General features: G+C 41.7%; 1 protein-coding gene across 6 annotated transcripts in view; it reads left to right on the top strand.

The window, feature by feature from the left end:
- The first annotated feature begins 405 nt into the window (after positions 1 to 405).
- The window catches only part of LOC125762566 (protein winged eye), a 286,165-nt gene continuing 263,430 nt past the window's right edge, over positions 406 to 23,140 (top strand). For 4 of the 6 annotated variants that reach the window (XM_049424781.1, XM_049424783.1, XM_049424782.1 and 1 more), the window contains exon 1: positions 409 to 908. The gene's annotated coding sequence lies outside the window, so the exon portion shown is untranslated. Of the gene's footprint in view, positions 909 to 23,140 lie in introns of all 6 variants that reach the window. The other 2 variants (XM_049424789.1, XM_049424788.1) reach the window with 2 other exon arrangements.

The raw sequence follows: 23,140 nt of genomic DNA, 5'->3' as shown, positions 1-23,140 counted from the left end.
TCATTCCATTTTCGTTTCGCTAAATAAACAATGAAATCCTCTCATAGTGTGATTCATAAAAGTGAGGAGAAAATGTTGATCTCACTACTCACGCCGAATGCTCGCTCGTTCTCACTACATTCGCGCTCTCGTTCGCTCGCCAGCCGGCAAAGCGAAGTGCAGTGAATTTTGTCGTTGTTTTGACTGGCGATGACGTAGGTGCGTGCGTGCAGCAAGCATGATGCCGTTTGATGATGCAACCCCGCACGATTGCACCTGATGCACAGCGACCTCTGAACCAACCCCCCAATTATCGGGACAGGGCGGGAAGGACAATCGTGCATTCGCGCATCCTTACAAGCGCACGCCTGGTCTGGCCGTTGGGTCCGTTTCGCTCGTTCATTCGTTGCGTGTTGGGGTATGGTATCCTTTCACTCTACTACTAGCACGCTAGTGCTACGCTATTTTATACTACAACCACTGCTGTGTTGGCGTGCATCCTTTGTGAAGTTTCCCGTGCGAAGCAGGGCAAAGCCACCGAGCGAACAACAGCTTTCGGACGTGGAAAGAGACTATCTGTGACCAAACATTCGTATATTACGCGGGACAGTATGCTGGAAGTTTCCATTCTATCCATTGATACAAGTGTCGATTTTATTTGGTGTTTGACAACACCTTTCAAACAGTAATTTACGTTTAAAGTGTGATTTCAGTGTTAAATTGAAGTCAGATAATTATTATTGGACTTTCGCTATCTGTTCCTAGTGGACTATTTTGACGAAAAATTGAATCCAACAAAAAGAAGTTGTAAGTGTGTCAAGTACAGTAATTATTGGTGTTTCCATCTGAACCCAAAGAAAAGTGAAAACAAACGAAAGTGTGTGACGAACGTATTGTGATAGTGTACCAAAAATCCCCACCACGAATAGGTAAGCATATAAGAAGGTATTCTTTCTTGTTGCCTTCGCCCGCCAAACGCAAAACGTGTGCTCCAGAAAACGGTTCAATGGAACCTTCTCGAAAATCGTTCAACCCTGGTTGCAGCATCCGCTTGCGCTCCGGGGAAAAATTCACGTGTTCGCTCGTTTTTGATCGTTTTTTGGTAGAACGCAATACGTGGTCTTTGCTGGAAAATGTGCTGAGCAGTATGAGCGTGCGAAAGTTCAACTGTCGAACAAAGAGAAAATGAGAGTGCGAGCAAGAGAGAGAAAGAGAGAGAGCTGTTTATTATACGATGCGAAAAGTGCGTTCTGCTACAAGAATAGAACATATTGGTGCATTCTGGATTTTGTGCGTGAGACAGACGGTGCAATGTGAACAGAAATAGCATCGAAAATAGCATTGAGGATGAGAAACGTGGAAGGTATTTATTACGCCTTAATTTCCACGTATAAAAGTACTCCAAATACACATTCATTGGAACCCAAAACATGGTACGGGAAAGGGAAAAGAGGAAAAGGATTTTTCTTGCCGATGACCTTGAACTTTACTTTCTAGCAAAGGAAGATGACGCCGTATATAGAGTAAAAAACACCTTGAGGATTTGAATGCAAGCGTCTCGGATTAGGTTGCATACAAGTAGTCTCATCGATGAGAAGCTATGATGCAAGCTGTCCACTCACGTTCTCGCTAGCACCGAAAATGAACTGCGCATGAATGAAAGCGAGTAGGAAAATGGTTTTTTCCTACAGAAACGTGCGAACTCCGTTCGTCGAACCGTCGAATGTCCTTGCCGTATAGTACCGTATAGTGGGGGTCGGAAAAATTCAATGAACGAACGAATGAACGCACATCCGAACCCGAGATGTCAACCCCAAGGGCGGGAAAATTCACATTAAAGCCGCACCATCCATCCGAACGAAGGCGCTTTGGTTTTCCGTGAAAAATCGCTTTAAGTGCTGATGAGACAGAAAGGGAGTGTTTGTGTGTGAGAAAGAGAGATGGAAAGTGAGCGTTTTGGGCGCTTGCCGTCTTGCGAGGTAATCGACTGCCGACGGACAGGTGAACGCCTTTGCCCATTGCACCATTCACCTCACCTGTTGACGGCTGGCAGGTGGGCCCCCTTAATACTCTCCCCGGGTGCTGGTGGTGGAAAATGTCTCAAGCGAAGATTGCGCCCGGTCGGTATCGTTGTGCCACGCGTACGAGATTTTCCCGTGGACCCGGTCTGACTGTCTGTCTGTCTGTTTGTCTGTCTCGCTGGTTCGGAAGCGTTGAAGACGACCGTTTGATTTTTGGGATGGGATGGAAGTTTATGCGTGTAATTCGTGCCTTCTCTCACACCATCATTACGACGCCAAAACCAGCGCACAGATCAACCAGGTTGGTAACGGGAGGTGTTAATATGCGTCTCTTTTTCGCATACTGCGACATGCGTTTTTCCTTGTTGGCGTAGGGGGGTGACAGCAGGTGACCGGTTTTGAGATATTGATTGCAATGATGAGCCATAAAGCGTGCATCCCGAGGCGAACAAAATGGCAATCTGATGGCACTATTGTCCGGAAGCGGAAGCAGAAAATATGCCCACGTACCGCATGGTAGAACGGGCCTCATGTGAGTGGTGAGAGAAACAATTTGTGCATGTTTATTTGAATGCGAAACAGCACCCGATTATCCTCTTTAATTGTGTATTAAATTAACGATAATTCTGGGCACGGATTTCATCCCCAATTAGCTCAGCCAAAGGTTAGTGGATTATTGCATAGTTCGGGGGTGTGTAAGGACAGTAGAAAAAATGAGCTTTTATTATTCAGCAAACAGTTACATAAAATTCAAAAATAAATTACAAACAACCTTTTCTGTTTCAAGTTCTTAAGGTTTTTTATGTGCATCGTTTCAGTTCTTCAAACTGTAATCGGATTGAAAATTGTTTGCCATTCAAATAATATATCACACACACTCACACACACACATTGGCTCACTTCTGTTGTGCAGCTTAAACCAATTGCCAAACAAAATTGCTTTTTTGGTGCACTCACTGCAGTATCCTTTTCTTTTTTGTTTGTGCCTTGCACTCGCAGTTTTCCCAACAATCGATGCGGGCTGCAGGATTCTAGGCCCCACATCGCGTGAAGCAACCGAGGGAAAATCGGCTAGGGGAATGCCCAGTGGATGCTGTAAAATAAATCGAATCGCAACAAAATAATCCGGCTTGTGTGGGTCCCACCCCATTTGGATCGTAAGTGGGTCAATCGAATCGAATCGTACATACGGATCGTTTGACCATTTGCTGCCTTTCTCTCTCTTTCTCTCTCTCTCTCTCTCGCTCTTTGTTTTTGAATATTGGCCACCCTGTTTTCACAGCTTTTCACTCTTTGAAGCCAATCGAAGATTAAATGGAGCGTTGTGTGTGGAAACGAGTATTGAATCTTTTGGGCCTTGTTGTACTTTATGAGGTTGTTGATGAGTTTCAGCTTTCAGGAAGCGATGGAAAACAACGCGGAGTTTGTAGGTTTGAGGCCGGAAATCTGGTACGATACAGATCCGGTTGTGGTACGGTTTATAGATGTGAATGTACATTAAGCAGGATGAAGTAAACTCTTTTCAGTAGATGTGTGCATTATGGGCGGCAGAACCTTCAGCAACCCATTTGTGCGAGAAAAAAAAACACACAATTTCATTAGAGTGCTATAAAATGTACATTATTCCAGGCTCGGGAGGTTATTTTTGGGAGTCACTCGGGATACTCTTCCTTATCTTTTGCACTCCCTGACAGGCGGCATCGATTGAACCAACCGCCAACGTAAGACAACAACAACGACACGCGCGGAAAGTTTACTCATAAATTCAACCTCATTAAACAGCACCTTAAACATCCCTCCTTTCCTACGTTGCACGCTTCTCTCTCTCTCTCTCTTGCGCACGATGAAAAGTAGCATCAAGTGCAAAAAGGGTTGGTTGCTTTGTGGCCGTGTATTACGCAACGTGACTGCGGACAACGGGTTTGGCACCCGTTTCGGCCTTTCGTCGACATCCGTCGTACCGTTGTGCCGTAAGAGAGTGGCATGCCGACCTGGGTAGTGGTGGTGGCGCATATTAACTTTAGCGCCAACCACCAACATCAAAACCCCGCTTCAAGCAAAGACAGGCGCACGGAATTAAAGGAGCGTCAATCCGGCCGTACGGTGAATTTGTTTCGAAATTATCCACGGATCGATGCGGTTTACGATAGCGCTTGAATGGGATAGAATTAGGGGTGGGAGAGGGGTTGAGATACTAGAGGAAAGGGGTTTTTTAGTTCCCGATGCTAAATCCAAATCTCCCTGACAGGCGCGCGGTGCCGTTTTTCCGGGTCGGAAAAGGCTAAACATGGCTTTTTGCACCCAACCATCCGTGCGACAACATACGTACCGTTGATTCCGTTGCAGACGCATCAAACGCAGTCGTTGTTGTTTTTGCCAGGCGACCAGGCTACCACGGCAAAATTGTTGATACGGTTGCGGGGCACGAGGGAACTGAAAACTTTTGCGCTCGGAGCAGTTTTTCCTCGCTGGCAGTTTAGAGTGTTTTCTACAGTGTTTTCCACTCAGTGGGCGCCCATCTTCATTAAACCGTCACACGAGAAATCGTCAAATCTCAAGTGCATATAGTAAGGAGAGGGGTAAGGGGTGGGGATGGGTTGGATATGGGTACGGTTAAGGGGACTAAAGTTATCCCTTCAAATGTGCGACTTAAAAGCGTCGCTGTTTTGAAGTACACAATAATTCTAAAACTTTGCTATTTTCGAAGCAAAACATGTGGCATTAGAATTCATTGGCATTGTTGGGGATTATGGGGGGCGTGGAGAAACGAGGGGAAGACCACCGACGACCAAAGGAAGGGTTACAAAAGGCGGGATGAGGTGACACATGTTGTAAAACATCGGTGAAACAAAGCATCCGTATGTAACAGCTGAGCTTATCATCGTATGGAAATGCATGTTATTACAGTTGTCTAGCTATGGTTGAGCGTGCGATTGAGCTAAACATGGCCCGTGATATGGGAAAATGTTAAACGCAACATGCCGTTTTTATGCTGCTGCTAGTCACACTTTCAACCGTAAACGTAGTGTAAACGTTAAAAATTACATTTGCTTGTAACCTTTGCTTTTGTGTTAATATCTGTCTTACATTCAGTGGGAAATCTTCATTACGGCCAAGTATCCGAAGGCCCAGAATGAAGGAGTTAGGTCCGTTTTTGTTTATTTGTTTTCGTACTACGGTGGGACGCCGATTATCCGTGCTCAACGGGACTCAGCTCTTGCCGGATAAGCGAATATTACGGATAATAGACAAAACTCTTTTTATTGACAAATATTAGTGTCTAATACTAAATCTGGTCGAACTTGAGCAAATTGTATCAATCCCTATTGAAGCTTTTATTTCTTGCCATCATCGGTTTTGCATTTCATATGTCAATCCTCCTTCGGAACTGTCATTTACGAGCTGCACGGATAATGGGACAGCCGGATAAAAGGTACCCGGATAATCGCCGCTCCACTGTACTGTCATGAGAATATTATTTTATTGAACCTGTTGACCTGTTTTATTGAACCAGGGGCTAATATCATTGGACGGGTATTAAAATCAAATAGCTTATTAGCAATTCTAAGAAAAAACAGTCTAGAAAGAAAAACGGCTTTAGGGCCAGATGATAAAATATGTCTTCTTTTTCTTCGTGGTCGTATCCAGGTCATGTAACTCGCATACAGTGGCTTTGACTTGTATGAAGTAGTTAAATTGTTGAACAATCCTTGCTAGGGAGAATCGATCCACACAGACGATATTGCTGTATTTTTTCTATTCCAAGAATTATTCTTATTAACTTGTTTGGTTTAGTTGTCTATTTGATAAAGAATTAATATTCTTTTAATTAGAAAAATTTAATTAAGTAGCCTTAAATAATACATTCTGAGAGACTCAATGTTGTATAAATTACCACAAAATTATGTTTTCCTTAGTTCCGAATTTCTTGGTTTCCAAAAAAAATCGAATTGAACACTAATTTTACTATCGAGAGCTACTAATCAACACGTTGATGTACACTAAAATATAAAACCCAACACCCTGGGACGTTGGTGTCGCTGTAGCTCACAATTTCATCGATCCAACCTGTCGGCTCCCGTTCGCGCGTCGACTCGCATTCGTTTCCGAACCGGAGAGGGTGGATGTCCATTCGTGCGGAACGAAGGCCACGGCAAATACACGACCCCCCGCGGGAGAGGGGTGCGTTGGCCCGCACAAGGGGTGAAGCACCCCTCATACCCCCGGCAGACACATCCGACCGTCCGTCCGTTGCGTTGCGTACCCGTTGATTGTGTTTATAATTGCCGCTGGCATTTTTTATTGATGAGATTCTTGGTAATAACCGTGCAAGCACGTTACCGCTGTCACTCTCACGCACGGATATACGCATGTACGGCCAGTTGGTTTAGCTTCTCACTCGCTCAACCCAGAGCTGCACCACCCGTCCGTCGTGCGCATAACCCCTTGGCCCGAACCGATTTCATCGCCCCCTTCTCACCTACAAAACCCCATTTTTGCACCCCCGCCCACCCCACGGATCCCGGACAGTGCCAGACGCAACATAAACCGGATCCTTTCGCCGGGGGTAGGCTATTCCCGTTTTTCACTCTCGTGCCGTTCGTGCTTCACCGTCTCGTTCTCGCTTGTACAGCATCGTTGTGACATGGGGCGACTGCCAGAGGTCGGCCAGGGTTCCTACTTCAACCCCCGCCAGCGTTGGTTCACATTTTTCGGTTTCCCTTCGGTGTGTGTATGTTCGAGTATGTTTGTGCGATGTGTGTGTATATGCTCTCGGGATCATGGAATTATGCTGCTGTCGATGCCACTCGCTCTTCCCATCTGCTTTTATGCCTTTCTATCGCAATCTCTTTCGCTCTCTCTCTCACACACACTTTCCCGTTCTTCCACCGGGTTTGGGTCCTCGGTTCTAGTCCAAACTCTGGCATGCTCCCCTTTTCATCGTTTGCTTTGCGGTTTTGCTATGTTGCCACTGATGTACACTCTCATCCAAATTGTACGGATCCCATCTTCCACTGAGCCGTGGGCCACGATCTGCCGTACCGGAACCGAACCGGTCCATCGAGGGGATGAAGCAATTTTGATTGGATTAATTTTTCATACCACTCTCGTCCTTTAGGCCGAAATACAGTATGCGTGTATGTGTGTGTGTGTATGGTCCTTGGTTGTATGTGTGCACGTTACGTAACTATAACGCTAAGTAACAGGGGCAAGACGACAAAAAACAATCCTAGGATAACTAAAAGCAAAACAAGTAAAAATCCCATCTGTTTCAGTACCAGTGTTCTTGCCCTAAAGATGTACCCGAACGGCACGCAGACCAAGTTTTGCCAAGACGCCAGTGGAAAACAGAGGAAAAACTTTGTGAGACATTTTTCTCCCGCCGAGAACGGGAGTTATTTCTTCTTTTTTGTTTTGTAACCCGGAAATAGAGTTAAAGTGCTCATAAGTGAACTATTGCAACATTTATTCTGCACAACTTTTCAGCATTTGATTTGTGTGCTTTGGGCCATGTTACAAACTACTACATTATTATGCGACTCTGTCTTTCTGTCTCTCAAAAGAAATAAAATGGAGTCGCAAAGTTTTTACTAATTGACATTGAATAGTGTTTTAAGTACAGTAGAACGTCGATTATCCGGGCTGCTCGGGACCGGACTGATGCCGGTTAATCGATTTCCACGGATAATAGTCCCTTAAATGTCAATGTTCATTTATATATCTAGATAAATCGTATATAGTGTCTATATGCTATACTATGGTGGTCGTTTTTAATTTAAAAATGATACAAATATACCGTTTGGTGTCGATTTTAATCATTTTAACCAACCTGACTTTAGTACAAGTGTTCACCACGGTTGAACAGCTGTCAATTTTCGACGCACGGTTAATCCGCCCCCGGATAATCGACGTTCTACTGTATCTTCATTGTACAGCTTTTTCATTTACTGAGGAGTTTCGTTTTAGACATAATAGGAGTAAGTCTATATTTTCTATTTATTTTCAATATAAAGCCCTGTTCAAAACCTAGCATCACAGTCCTGTGCCTGTGCGTATTGTTGCTCTCTGCCCAATTCAACTGTCCTTTGATCCTTTTCTTCAAAGCAATGCAATGCGGCCAAAGTCCGGAAATTCAATACGCCTCCTGCAGTGGTCGTTTCCCTCATCGGGACACGCTTTCATTCCATTCCAGGTTAGTTTGGAGAGGTGGATTAGCACTGTCAGAATGAATCAAGCAAATTCCTTTTGGAGCTTCTCCCCGGACCCAGGAACAAAAGGTGAACGTTTTGCTGTGGACGTGGAAAAATCACTTCACAAACGTGTGCGCAGTACAGAAAATGCATTGCAACACACACGTGTGTGTTTTCATGTGCAATTGCAAAACGGTGGTATGAATTGTCATTTGAAGAAGCTCATTTGTCTGGCTTGTGGTGAACTGCACCGGTGTTTGGATGCGTTTTTGCGTGCCATTTCCATGTGTCCTTAATGTGGGGTTTTATACTTGCTATAAAAAGGATGAGAAGGATATTAAAGTCTGCAGTTTTGGGACGACATAAAACAAACTCTCACGCAACCGTACACCAGGAAAAAAACCTGGTAGTTCGGTACTACCAAAAAAATTGCCCAAAAATCAAGAAGACCTAGGCGTAACGTATACCGACCGCGAGCATATTGGCTTCGGAATGAATCCATAAATTAAACGCTTGTCAAACGAAAGTACCGCAAACAACAAAGGCAAGCGATAAGGATGAAGGGAGAGAAGATACACACGTAAATAACAGATCGTGTAGGAAAAAAAACCACGAACCGAGCCCATGTCGGCATGCACAACAAAAAAGTAAATAAATCAAAGAGCGTTAGTTACTGAATTGGTTTGCCAAAAAAAGAAAAAAAAAGAGGAGCAAAATCACCGCCGAATGGAACTCAGCCATTGGTGCCAGGTTTGGAAAACAGTCTCAATTAGCCTGCGAGTCGGTGCCTGTAAGAATGATAAGCATGTTGCGCTTCCAATACTTGCCGGTGACATCGTGCTACAAGCCTTCTGTATGCTCCGTTCATGGCAAGTAGTGGCTTTCGAGGTTTGGAGATTAATGTCTATCGGGTGACTTTAATTCGGATTCGATTTCACTTTTGTGCTCGGTGGCAACAGCAACAGCATCACGGGCACGGCACGGGAATGGAATGAATAATTTATCTACTTTAAGGTTTGTTCCGTTTGCCGATAGAGAAGAAGATTAGCAATTCGTACCACATTAAAACAAAATAGATTGAACTCATCTATCACCGTACTTCCGCTGGATGTTGTTCAAAAGTTAACCGTGCACTTTTTTTTGTGGGTGTGTAATTTAAATTTTACGTCACCAGTGCCACGCATAGATAAATTAAAAAGTGGAGAGAACGTGAAGAAAAAACATGTCGCTAGACCAAATAAAAATATTGTTCCAAGGAAGTTTCTTGGTAGGCAAAATATATTTCATCCGTTTCATAGCGCTCGCGCAAAGTTTTGCTGCTCACTTGTGAAAGTAATTAAACATTTATTAGCTCATCACAGCATTATTCGCACGAGATCCGATCCCGGCACGTTTGCCGAGATCCCGGGCAGCCCAGGTGAAGCAGCGCTGGTGAGCAATTAAAACTGAATAAAATTAAAAACACGACAATCTGAGCGAATCTTTGGAGGCTTGATGGAGCAACTCGTTCGTGAAGACATGGTTTTATGGTACAATGAAAGGAAGTACTCGTAGAAGTAGTGGTAGTAGTGTGGAATAGAAGAAGCAGCGTAAGTAGATCACATTTATCTTTGCTGTTGATTTATGTCTTCGACTTGGGTTCTTGGGATGTTTGTGCTTGTTTCGTCCTTCTAAGCAAACTTGTGGAATGTTTTACAATTCATCAATCTTGACTGTTTTTGAGATGAGAGCAAATGAATAACGAACAATAAAAATGGATATAGTAAAACAGGGTAGCATAACGTAAGTAGCTTTTCAACTTATAAAGAAGTCTTGTGGCAACAATTTAATCAAAGTCGAATGATGATTTTTTGCTATAAAAAAGGGAATGAAAGAAATGTTCCTTCCTGCTGGTACAGCTGATGCAATGTTTTTCCTTTCTTTTTCTTATCTCGTTGTTGTTTATATTATTTTTTTTATTTAGTTTTGTTTATTATAGTTATTATTATATTCTTATGAAATTGAAATTAAATTTATAAATAGTGTTACTTACTTTAAACTCCTTTCGCTTTAAGCATTCGAAATGGTGAAACTTGTCTTGAAGTTAAAACTTCTTTCGTCCATTAATTTAAGTCCGAATTTGATGGTGCAGGACGACACGCTTTCAGGATCCATTCCAAGCGATTAACCATTGCGGAAAGACGCGTAAAACTTTTTCGTAAGTTTGTTTTGTTTAATTTTTTTTTCTCATCACCATCCGCGGCTCCATTCCACGTGCCAGCTCAACCATGATCAATGGGCAAGGAATTGCGTTTCGGTGCGCAACATTCTGCAGCAAAACTGTCATTTATCTTACCGAAAGGGCGACGGATGACGGGACCATGACGGCATTTATGAGTTCCAAATGTGTTCGCACAAACGACCCACTAATGGGAGAAAGAGTGTCCTTAAGTAAAGAAAGCTTGAGACGAAAAAAAAGCTGACTTTGTGACAACTGGAGACTGGAGACAAGATTTTATGGCATAACCACTATAATGGAGAAAAAAAATCATATCTTCCGCATGTTGCATGTTGAGCGTTGTCGTCTAGAATTATGGTCACATATTTCGTTCATTAAAAGTGAAAGCCTTTTCTCCAGGATAGGTTTCGTTCGCCCCATTAGCCCGTAAAATGTTCCAGCGGTGAACCCTCTTAAGCTCAGGATACTACACACATTTGCTAATGAGCATTTAACCCGGGGAAATGTGCGTGGTTTCGTGCAGTTTTTCGGACCGATAAAATTGAGCCGTCTCGGTGCCGGTGCCGGTAGGAATATTTGTTCAAACGTGTCCGACACGTGCCGGAAAAGGCTCCCTGCTTGTGCCGTTTTTGGTTAGATTTCAATAATCAGTAGAAGAAAGCGGTAGTCTGGATGTCTCAATTATGAATGAGTTTTGGGAAATGTGTGCTGCGAAAGTGGTATAGATGGGGTGCCCTTGATGGCTTTAATTGCTTATTAGAGCTGACGCTTTCTAAAGAGCCATCTTTAGTGGGCAATCAGTTGACAAAAATCTATCCAAATTTTGAGATCAAAATCTGGCTGTTCCTTCAGTATAATTCAGAATAAAAAATACATAAATCCATTTAACATTGCACTACCGCTGAAGTCATTGCAGATGAAGGATATACCAGCAAGTACAAGTCATCCCGTGTCGATGTGACCCTCCGTTTGGCAAAAGGGTGTAAAACAGGGATCCACCAGCCGAGGAATGGCCGCGTCAGGCACCGGGGGTTAACAATTGTTTGATTAATGGTGCAATGGCAATGACTTTTTTTCGGTCCCCTTATTCAATAGAATCTGAATTGCGTTTGAATGTGACGGGGTTTTGATGGATTCTGCACGATGCTGTACGGTCGATAAGCAATGTCGACATATTCTGGGTTAGCGGGACTGTAGGTCAGATATTGTTTGCCGATTCTACTCTACAGGATGTAATATATAATGCAAAGCTATATCCATACTTTAGCGCTTTGTATGCCAGATATCACGATGATACAAATCCCAGGCCGTAAGATTTCAACATGTAGAAGGAAATTGAACGTCACCGTAATGCAATTCATGACAGACAGTGAGCTTGCTTCGTACGGCTCACCAGCCAATTCCACCGAGATCTCGAGACAATTTTTCCGTGTGTTCCATAGGCGAAAGGTTTTCATTTTTTTGGGTTGTTGTTTTGCTTAAAGCTGGCAATATTCAATTTTTGCGTGTCGTGTATCCCGCACAAGGAACGTGTGGCACGTGCTGTTTTTCTGCTAGGAAAATAGGGAAATTCCTGCTTGGGAAGCATCATCCAACCCCTCTCCCTCTGTTTACCTATCGCGGAAAGGCAAGCATATATGATAATCGCGCAGCACATTAGAATATGGATGAAACGCTTGCCGTTCGCGTTTCGAATTCAATATGGATTTTACAAGGGTTTTTTTTCTTTTGGATCGTTTCTTTTTTTTTGTTTCTTCCACTGGAGAAGGAGACGAATGGGGTTTTTTTTATTGTTGTTGCTTCTATGATAAAAAACAGAATAAAAACGGTAGAAAGTATTCCTAACACCGTGCCAGCTTAATATGACCGAAAGGGAAAATTTGAATTTTAGAGTAGAAACACAAAACAAAACACACACAAAAAATACCCCAGGACGGGACAGTTGTCTGAGAGCTGCTTGAAGAAATGGAAATTTTTCTTTCCACTAACAAGCTTCTTCTTGGTGCTTGAAAACGGTTCTACTGCATTTGGGCTGACACTCTGACCCCAGCCACGAGAACGAACATTGGGTCGAATCGAACGTTGCGCCCATAATCATGGAATATTGGGTTTGCCTTGGGAAAGTTGGAGGAGTGGGTGGGCCTCTTTCTTCTCCCCTTTTTTCCCATGTTCATGTATTTCCTGGCTCGTCCCATGAACCGATCGGGTCGTAATTGAATTTTATTACCGCGGTTATTATGCGGCTGGTGCAGGTTTTTTTTTGTTAGGAATGATGTTTTTTTTTTCGCCACCCCACCGGGGGTCGATTTTCCATTTATACATGACGGGTAACGGGTACGGGTGTGCACTAATGTGCGGTTAGTAGAAGGTTGGGTTTTTCAAATTATGATCGTGTTTGGGTTTTGTTTCGAAAATGGCTGTGATGTTGGATTTGATGTTGAGAAAGCGTGAGATGATATATTTAAATAAATTCAAGCACGGCGACAAAATGTTGAACATTTCCGCGATGTAGTTTTATTTTAACAATTACTGTAATTGAACTGTACTTCCATTGTCCAACGGGTGGAGCGTTGAAATGTTTTGCATTTAATCATTCGCCGAAGGAAGGTATGAGGTCCCACAAAAATACGATCTCTCAAAGAGCAGCACGAAACATCAATCAATGATGCAAGGCCCTGATGCTCTGTATGATTGATGATTATTTCCTTAAAAATGTAAAGCAATTCGTTTGCTATTCGCTTCGCACTTGGTTAGGTAAGGCACGTCAGACGTCTACAGCCAGACGTGTTGGCAAACTATTCGACCATCGGTTCACGTGACAGAACGTGACGAGCCCGGAAGATGAGTTTACGTTTTCATTTGTACTCATCCTCTCACACTGGCATGGCGTACAGTTTGATTGTTTTTCTCATAAATTTCTCGCACACACTCGGGAAAATCGTTCATTCACAGCGAAGAAAAATGCCTCACAAAGATTCCAGGATGGATCAGATTACATGATAAAAGCTGTATTCCGTGGATTGGGTAACGCCACGCCAAGGGAAATGGTTTATGGTGGTGAAACCACTGCTTGCGATGGTTTTTCCGCACTGTCCACGGAAACATCAGCCGGTCCCCCGGACCTCTCTGTTGCTACTAGATTTATGACGAAAACGCACCGGTCTCGTCTTGCAAACCATTGGAAATAATGAATTTCGATCGCTATTCGACTGCGTGCTAACGAATCGGGGATATGGTTTTATGGCTTTATTTCGGCAATCACGACCAGCCTGGCTTCGGTTCGGTCAGCCACACCGAAGGAAAACAAGCGCTCTGAAACGAACAAATCAACACAGGAACAACAAAAAACTTCTTCCAACATAACAAGAAGGTACCTTAGATTTGTCGCCCATTCATCTTCCCATTGGGACGGTATCGGGTCCCATTCCCATGGTGCTGTTATTCAGGGGCCGTCCAGGGCATTAAATAAAAAGCGAAATAAATCAGTTTTTATGGGGCAAAAGTATTTCTGGTCCGAATGATCAGTCGGTAGCACGGACTAAATGAATTAATATTAGTAGGAAAGACTAGTGGCGGGATGTTCGTATCTATTCCAGGGCTCGTCTTTAGCTGAAAATTTCGAATTCCAGGAAGCGACACCAAAGGGAGTTAGTGGGTGGAAAATGGGGTGGAAAAGTGGAGATTATTTAGTCACAGGATAAAAAGTAGTGTTTATTAAAAGAATTGTACAATGATTGATGTAATCATATACGGTGAGTAAAATATTGCTCACTGCTCTCACGCTGTCTTGAAAGTTCTGCTCATGTTCACATATGTGAAACACATATGTGTAATATTTCTCACAACTAGAGCAAAGTGAGTAAGAGTGAGATAGTGAGTTGAAACGTTGTATTGAACGAATTTCGTTCACTCATCACGAGGAGTTTTAGTGATTCTTTTTTCACTTACTCACTCATGAGTGTAAGCATGTAGCCGTGGTGAGTCGAGTCGCAAAAAGAGTAAATACGTGAGTTGAAACGAAAATGTGCGAGTAAGTTGAAACAAAAACGTGCAAATTTTTATTACTTTTTATTTTTTTTTGTATTTAAAGCATTATTTGAGTGAAAAGAAACTCATTCCAACCAATTCGCATCGAAATAAATAAATTTTTAAAATTTTGCTAAATTTCCCAAAAAAAAAGCTAAGGCTGTAGCCTTAGAAAATTTTCAAATTTATTGATTTTTTTTCATGATTTTTTATTCTTTTTTTTTATTTAAAGCATTATTTGAGTGAAAAGAAACTTATTTCAACCAATTCGCATCAAAATAAATCAATTTTTAAAATTTTGCAAAATTACTCAAAAAAATGCTAAGACCTTAGGAGATTTATGTCGGGTTTTTTCATGACTCCGAAATGAGTCGTTAAACGAGCTGACTCCTTATAACGACTCATTCACTCTGAGTTGATTCACTAAAAAGAGTTGTTATTCTCATCTCTACTCACCAACAGCGAGATGAGAATGATACAGGATTCGTGTCACAGCACGTACCCACGGGTAAAGGTTTTTTGGTGTGCAGAAGGCTTTTTTCCCTTTAATAAACCAAGGACGGAATAAAAACAACTTGACGAGGGTGACATTTTAAGCAAACAACATCCATATATTATTCATGCAGCATTCATTTTCTACTCCCGTTCAGATCCCTTCCATTTCTAGGCAGGAGGACTGCGGTGTGACCGTCCTTTTCCCACACACACACACACGCAATATGTCCCTTCCACCCCACGGACGTGAGGTAAGCCCTCTCCAGTGTTTTTTTGGTCGGACGGATCGTATCGCAAAACCTTCTTATCGTTTTATCTTCCACGGCATGCTGTGAGGTTCGCGTTTCGCCGATCCGTCGTTTTGCTAGGGTAGAGCCACGGCACGGCAGGCAACCATGCATCGATAAGCTGCCGTGCGCTCCAACAATCCAACTCCCCAAACCTCAGCAGATGGCGAAACGCTGGAACCTGTTGTGCTTGGTCTTTCGCTCTTGTTCGGAAAGTTCGGAACCCGATCAACTTAACCCGAGAACGTGTGGTTTAAAGTTGGCCATGCTTTGGAACGTTGGTGGAAACATATCCGGAGATGCTTAAAAGCGACGAGGCGATTCGCTATACGACAGATGAGATAGAGTGGTAGCTTTTGGGGAGCATTTTGCTTTGCATTCGATTCAATCGCACCTTTCGCGTTTCGCGGGACACAAATTTGCCTGCATTCGTTGCATTCTTGGAAGCGGGCGAAACATGGAACTGAGTTCTGGATTTGAAGATATGCGCGTTCTGGTAGCTATTGTTCTGTGGCAAACAATACACATCGTTTGCCTTTGAGGTGTTGCCATTGTTTGAATGTTCGCCCAAGATCTTCCAGGAAAATGTGTTTAGGATTTTACTATGAAACGTTTGAGGTGTTGAGGTATGATTTAAAACAAATAGAAAACCAAAGTTTAAATCTAAACCCAACAAATAGATAAGAAAATTTTGCCCTACGAAATGTTCCAAATATCCCCTTTTAGATTTGACTTAGATTAGTGAATAAAGTTATTTAACACAAAATGCAATTGGTTACGTATTTCCAATCAAATTATGTTCCTCAACAATAGCCCAAATCTGTACGCGCTTTGCTCAACATCAAAAGCGAAAAAAAGGGAGAGAACGCACTATTTTGATGTGCAATCGGATGTCTGATCAGAAGGCCCACCGGCACAACATTCGATACTAATTGCGCTAAGAATGGATGGCTTGATGAACTTGCCGAGTTGTTGCGGGGGTAGAATTTCCGAATTCTAACCGCAGGGGGCTTGATCCTGCATTTATTAACCTTTCAGCTTGGCCGGGCTGTATGTTTTTCCTCCCCTTCCTACTATTGTCACTGTGAGTCACCAAAAACCCCTCCACTTCGTAGTCGCCTGTGCTGCAACCAGTGTTCCCTAAGGGTAACATCTGAGGGTCATTGTTGGATTAGTTAGTTCTTGATGTCAGTTTGTGATTGCTGCATGCCGAGGGTTCAATATTTCCTTTTTTTCCCTGTTTTTCCAATCAATTTTTTTTTGTTGGTGTCCTTCCGTCTGTTTATATTCTTTGTATGTCGCTTCTGGTTAGTTTGCAACCGCACGCAAAAGGAAAGTTGAAACGTTTGACTCTTCGGCCGATGGGTCAACAAATCAGAAACCATATCAACAATGCAAAGTGAACGGCCTGGGAAAGTATGTTGTTCTTTACGGAAATAAAACAAAAAAGCAAACTGAGCACAAACATTCGGAATAGAATGTTTTTTTTTGTTAGATTTTCTTGTTTTGTTGTGTTTTATTTTGATAAATGTGTAAATTTTAAATTTTTAAATTGTTTTCATATTGAAGGGAGCAAAATATTAATTGTTAGTAAAACGAAATAAAGTGATTTTATTAATTTTTGCTTGCTTTTTTGTTAGAAACAACACACTGCAAAATATGCTAAATTTCATTTAACATATATCGGGAAGCAATTACTACGACCTGGCTTAGATTTAAATCCAGCAATTTAATTTTAAATTTCATTTGCCATGATAGTATGAATTTAAAATAAAAACAAATGCAATCTACCTCGTTCAGACGTATCGGACAAAATGGGTGTATTTTTTGTTGTTTCTTTATTTTCTCTTCCCTCGTAAAGCTGATGATATTGCTGTTTGTTGTTCGTTTTTGCAATGGCCGGTATACCGGGCGGAACGTTATTTTAGAATAGTTTTCTTTTAAGCGAGTTTTCTCTTTTGTTGAAACGGTTGCGCAGTGTTTTAGTTTTTGTTTTGTATATCGATGCTGTCGATTTCGAATTGCATTACCTGGTTCGATCACCGAGCGCCAATCTTTTAACGCTATTTTCCTATCTACTATATTCGTTTGCTGTGTTTTTGACGACTAAAGTTCATGTTTCTTTCTTTTTCCCTTTAATGTGGAACGTTTTGTACGTTTCTATCACTTTACATTCAATGTTTTGGGAGGTGAAAATTGCATTCACATACAACGAATAACAAGTGATAATAGTAACACTCGTATAGAAAACGCTGGGATTGACTTTTTATACTTCTGAAGGAGTCCAATCAGTTGCACTAAAAATAGACGGCAGTAAGAGAACTCTTGGTGATGAGGATAAATATTTACATACTTTTTGAGCAACTCGGTAGAATTTTAGTAAATAGTAGTAGATAAATGAAAGTGAAGAAAATTCAATATAAAAAAATGTGCTTACAAAAATTAGTCACAAAATGAGAATAGAAAATACAGAAATAAAACATTATCTAAAAATATTGTTTGAATGTAATCGAACGACACAATAGGGATGTGTTGTAATGAAAATTGCTCCAAATTGGTAATATACCATTATGCGATTAACTTGAAATGTAATCAAATTCCTTCACAACAGTCACTAATCCATCCGACGTGCTGAACACAATTTACGCCCGTACGAAGTGGCATCGACGTTTAGTTTGATGTAACACCCGGACAACACCTCGTTCCCAAAAAACCCATTCCCAGTGAGGGGCTCGGCCGGCACGAAGAGTCTGTAATTTGTGGGCAATCTTGCTTAATTGTTACTTTCGAAATGTTTCTCCGCTTGATTTATTGTTCTTCGGCTTGGGCTTGTATGTGTCGATCGTGCCAAGCACTTGTCGCGCACATCACGAGACAGTGCAGGCAATGTTGAAAGCAAAAATGTGTTTCCCTATGCTTTTTTTGCTATGTTTTGAACAAAGAACAGATCATTTTGAGGGATGTAATAAAGTGAGAAGCGACTAAAACAAATGTGCCTAAATTTTTGCAAGTTTTGTAGTGTTTGAAAATAAATTTAAAATTATTTTATTGAACAAAATTCAAAGATTTTTCACACAACAATAGGAACATTTTTGGGATGTTTCATGACAAAAAGTGAAGCAGATCTTCAGCTATAGATGGTTTGTAAGCCTTCACGCTCCGGCACTAAGCCATCGTTGACTGGAATTTTTGCTGTTGCTACGTTACCACCACCTAACGGCTTCACGGCTGTGCCAATGTCAGACCAATCCTGCCCGCCGCCCGGGGGAAAGGAACCCAGGCTGGATGGTGAAATATATATTTTTTATTAGTCGATTTATCGACCAAACATGTCTTTCAGCTCGCAAGGAAGCAGTACACGGCTAAACGAAATTAAAAACCAGATTTTTCATTACGATAAGACCGCGGGAAACACATCAAAACTCCATCATGAGTACGCCCGGGAGTTCGCGTAGGTAAGGTTCCGGGGCGGTGAAGGGCATGGCTGGAAGGGCAGCAAACCGATTGAAGAATGTGACCGTCGAATGGTTGGCACGACACTGAACGGTGGCGACATGTAAGAAATCCCCAACGACAGGCGCTTGATAGGTGGAAAGTGTCTGAATGCGGCGCTCGCTCCCGTTCGAGAGTCTTGGCCGATCTCATATTTCATTGCCACAAACCTGCCATCGGAAGCGACTCTGAAAAACCTTCCGACGGCACCATTGATGGGACGTCGCACGTTGGGACCTCGGGTGGTATCAGGATGAAAGTCCGCTTGGACGTTTGTTGTCGGAAGGAGAGAGAGAGAGAGAAAACCCAGAAAGCAACAAAATAAAAAGCCGTTGCCTTCTTGTCAATGGCGATACTTCTTGGTTGGTTGAATATCCCGCGAGGTGTACCGTGTGTGTGCTGAAGATGGCCAAAAAATTTACGCCAGAAGAGCATCGGAACGGCCCTGTTTTTTGCAATTTTCTTCACCTAGATGAAGCAGCAGCCACAACGCTGGTACCCGTTTTGCTGTGGTCGCATAATAATTTATGTTTTTCCTTTCAAAGGACGACAGCTAATTTTTGCAACGGTTTGCGTCTTCGTGCAAGCCCGGAAGGTGCACTTATAGCACTTGGCGCGATGTGTTTGAGTATTTTTTTTTTCGTCATGAAAGAAGCAAGCAACGCAACCCAATGCGTAAAGGCTAGTTTAGATTTATATTTTTTCTACCCTTCCCTTTTCCATCCGCGGCAAAGAGGATGTTATGCTGTTAGTCAGCGTTATGCATCAAGCGAACGGATGTCGAAAGGCGTTTCTTTTCGAAAAGATCTATCCTTCCGGTTCGATGCTGTGGTTAGGTAATTAACTGCAAAATGACAACCCACTAGAGGGGTCCTCCCTTTTTAACACTCGAGGGAAAGTGATGTCCTTTGGTTGTGACTTCATTTTACTTTGTCTTGTTTGAGCTATTGACAAAGTGAATCATTATTTCTTGTTTGGGTTTGTTAGGTTTATTAGTACATGGGTGATTCTTATCGCTGGCTGGTGGTACTAAGAAGTGGATTAACATATTGGTAAAGGTAGAAAAAATCCAATTCAAATTTACATATGCTTAAATAATTTTTGTTTGTTTAGGATCTGAAAAAATATCTGTAAATGATACTACACAATTGTACAAAACCCAAACAAAATGTGTAACTACCTAGGTATACACAGGTTTGGATGTTTTGATTCTATCAATGAGGATCAATTATTTACAGAATATTGGTATTGTGATTGGTAAAATGCTTCTGAAGGGCTATGAAGGTGAGAATATTGTGATTTTGGGGTTGATTTTAATATTGTTTACCAGACGGGTACGAAACATTAAGTAAATAAAAATGATTCCAATTGTAGGGGATAGAATAGAACACTGTTTGAAGTTAGATAAAAGCGATGATATTCGTAAGAATATATACTGATTTGTTACAGTAACAAAAAAACATTGTAGTACTAGAAAGATATTAAAAATAATATCTGAAAAACAATCAAAAATATTAATAAGCATTTGCACATAATAACAAAAATAATGAAACGAACGAAGTGGTCATTGAATTGCCAAAAGGTTATACCACAACCAAGAAGCACACCTTGGCATCAAAATTGAGTTCCGTGTTTTACCTTATTTCTACCAATCTGACCAACCAAGGGTAGCTGTTAAAAGGGAGTTTAAGTAGAAATTCTCCGCATTCCAAAACTAAGTGTAACTGCCAGGGGTGTGAATTGCTTCATTAAGTGGTGTGGTTTAGATGAGGTTTAGAATTAGTTTTTTGTCGCCCTAAAAATTACCACAAATGTTCTGCTAAAAGGAGGGTCATTTTCAGTTGGCTCTGGCTTAGCGATATTGAAACGAATTTGTTTTGTAATATTATTAACGTCCTAGTTTAAAAGAAACTGTTTTTTTTTGGTGCGAAATGACATAAAGTAATGTGCAAATTATCCATTATTAATATATACAGGTGAAATAATCCCGTACGGACATTTTATCGGACGGTGCAGTAATCGAAAGAAAATTAATTTGCACTTTACCGAAACACAAAATAGCCATATGAATATAAATAATGAGATACGCCGATAAGACACCACAAGTGTTGCTTTTGTGTTACAAAAAATTACGTTTTGTTTTTGTTTTAACCCAAATATCAATATCATGTGCACTTGAATATGATGGTTTGTATATGGTCATAAATCAATCGAAAAAAAAATAATTTTTTTTTGCAATAGGACCCGAAACGGGAATCCATGAAGTCCATCGTTGAAGGAGTGAAGGTGATGCATTATATTAAACGCTTCGATAAGAACAACAATGAAATGCATTTTGGGCAGTGCACTCGGGGTGTCAATATTTTTGCAATTTATTATCAACTGTTTTCAATTGCGAATGGTGGTTTCGGTGAACAAAAAAAAAACCCGCCCGTTATTGCACAAAAAAAATGCATCATCAGACACATGCACACTTACATTGAATCAATGCATTTTAACGAGGAAATGATTGAGAGGTAGTAGCTTATGCGAGGTTTAATTAATTTAAACAGGTGCCTACAGAAACGCAGGTAGGGGATACATTTTGGCAATCGATCGTTTGGAGCAAAAAAACCGGGAAAACATTCATACATACATTTTCATCAATACAGCAACAATGGCTTATTGCGCGGCTCGCCCAACTGGGGGCTTGGGGGTGGCAGACTGTCAAAAAGATAATGCCACTGGATGAGTGCAAAATTTATGAGTTTTTAAATAATTCGTTGCAGCCAATATAGCCGAAGGGTTTGGGGGAAATTCCAATGCCCATATATGGTAACGTTCGGATTCCCGATGGGAAGAATTGGAGAGCCGCTGCTTGTTTAAATATTCCAGTTTGCTTTTGAACATTATCAGTGTTTTTGAGGTGCATTTCCATTCCTGCTACGCAACCCTTTTCCTGCTCGGTGGGATTATAGTGAAATATGGTGCAGCAGGAAAAAAGACGATAAAAGTCCCGATAAAACATTCCGGGCAGGGGTGAGCAAAAAAGCAAAAGTTAACAACAAAAAAAAAGTCACAACACCACTCGAACGGTGTCATTTACAGCTGACTTCTTGGCGATTGACAGTGGAACTGATTTGACTGGCGGTTAAAATCATGTCCCTGTCCGTATCACTGGCTTCACTTGATTAACGGCCAGCCTTTGGAGAAGATTACACGTAGGTGGTCCTGCGCCTCATGCAAACGGGTCACGCCGGTGTTTGGGCGGTAGAATGTCAAACGATAGTGTCTTGTGGGATAATAATTCAAAGCGAATCAAATGCAGCCCAACACGAACAGCACCCAAACGGACAGTGGAGCGCACGTAATCGTTAAAAACATGTGTTCCATTAACTTCTATAATGGGCCGTGAGGGAGTGAAAAATGTAAAACACAGAAAAAACAACATGCAAAAGGTTCAATGCAGGTGAAACAAAAATAAATAAACAAAAAAACAACAAAAGTGGAAGAGGAAAATAGGAAAGGAAAGAGAGACAAGAAGATAACAAAACATGAACCACAGACCAAACAGTTTGTAACATTTTATAGTTGTGCTAAAAATGAGTCGTTTCGGTCGTTCAACAAATAAGGGACATTTGACTTTATGCTGCTATGTGATACAATCGCGATGCTTATCGAGCAAATTGAAAATGTCATTTATGTACGTCGAAGCGGCATTGAAAAGTCCAGTCCGGTAGGTAGCCTTCGCACTGCAAATCCGTTACCAGATGACCTATGTTCGATGAGTTGCGTTAAAGCTAGGTTAAAAGCTTGTCGGATACTCTTCACATAACGTCACCAACATCGTGAGGGATAACTCCGAGAAGGAATTCATAAATCAATTAAAATGCCGAAGAAACTTCAAGATGAAACTTTGACGCATCCAGTCCCAAAAACCATTCAGCCGAACGCAGATTGGGAGAGTGCGTTTTTGTCTGAGGCCGGGAAATAAGGGACATCTTCAGAAACGGGTAATTGAATCAGATTGTAATTTGGTCTCATTTTAATTATTGTTCTTAAAACTCCTAGGCACAGGCTCATCCAGCGCGGGTCATGTCTAGCAGACAGCGTGGAGGGAAGGTTCTCCAAAAGGATACGGAAGACGATGAATTTTGAAAAGGTTTCTTCCGGTAATCTTTAGTCTTAAAGCGAAATTCCTTGAGTGGAGAGCCTTACTGGATGTCATCCAGGGTTACAAGGCACAAAGCGGTAAGGACATTTTGTCACTGTATATTTCCGCCCATATCTGCCCCTTTTGCTGGGAAGATTTGAAGTTTTACTACAGTTGATGCCGTTGCTAACATTTAAATTAGTAGATTAGTGCCACCGGGACATTTCCCTCCTGGGGCGTAATTAAAATTATCATCCCAAACCGTTTCCTTCGGATGGTGTTTCGCGTACATGATGTTG

This window comes from Anopheles funestus, chromosome 2RL (genome assembly GCF_943734845.2).
Source record: "Anopheles funestus chromosome 2RL, idAnoFuneDA-416_04, whole genome shotgun sequence".
Lineage (NCBI taxonomy): Eukaryota > Metazoa > Arthropoda > Insecta > Diptera > Culicidae > Anopheles > Anopheles funestus.
Note: the sequence above shows the minus strand (reverse complement) of the source record. Positions and strands in the feature narration are given on the sequence as shown.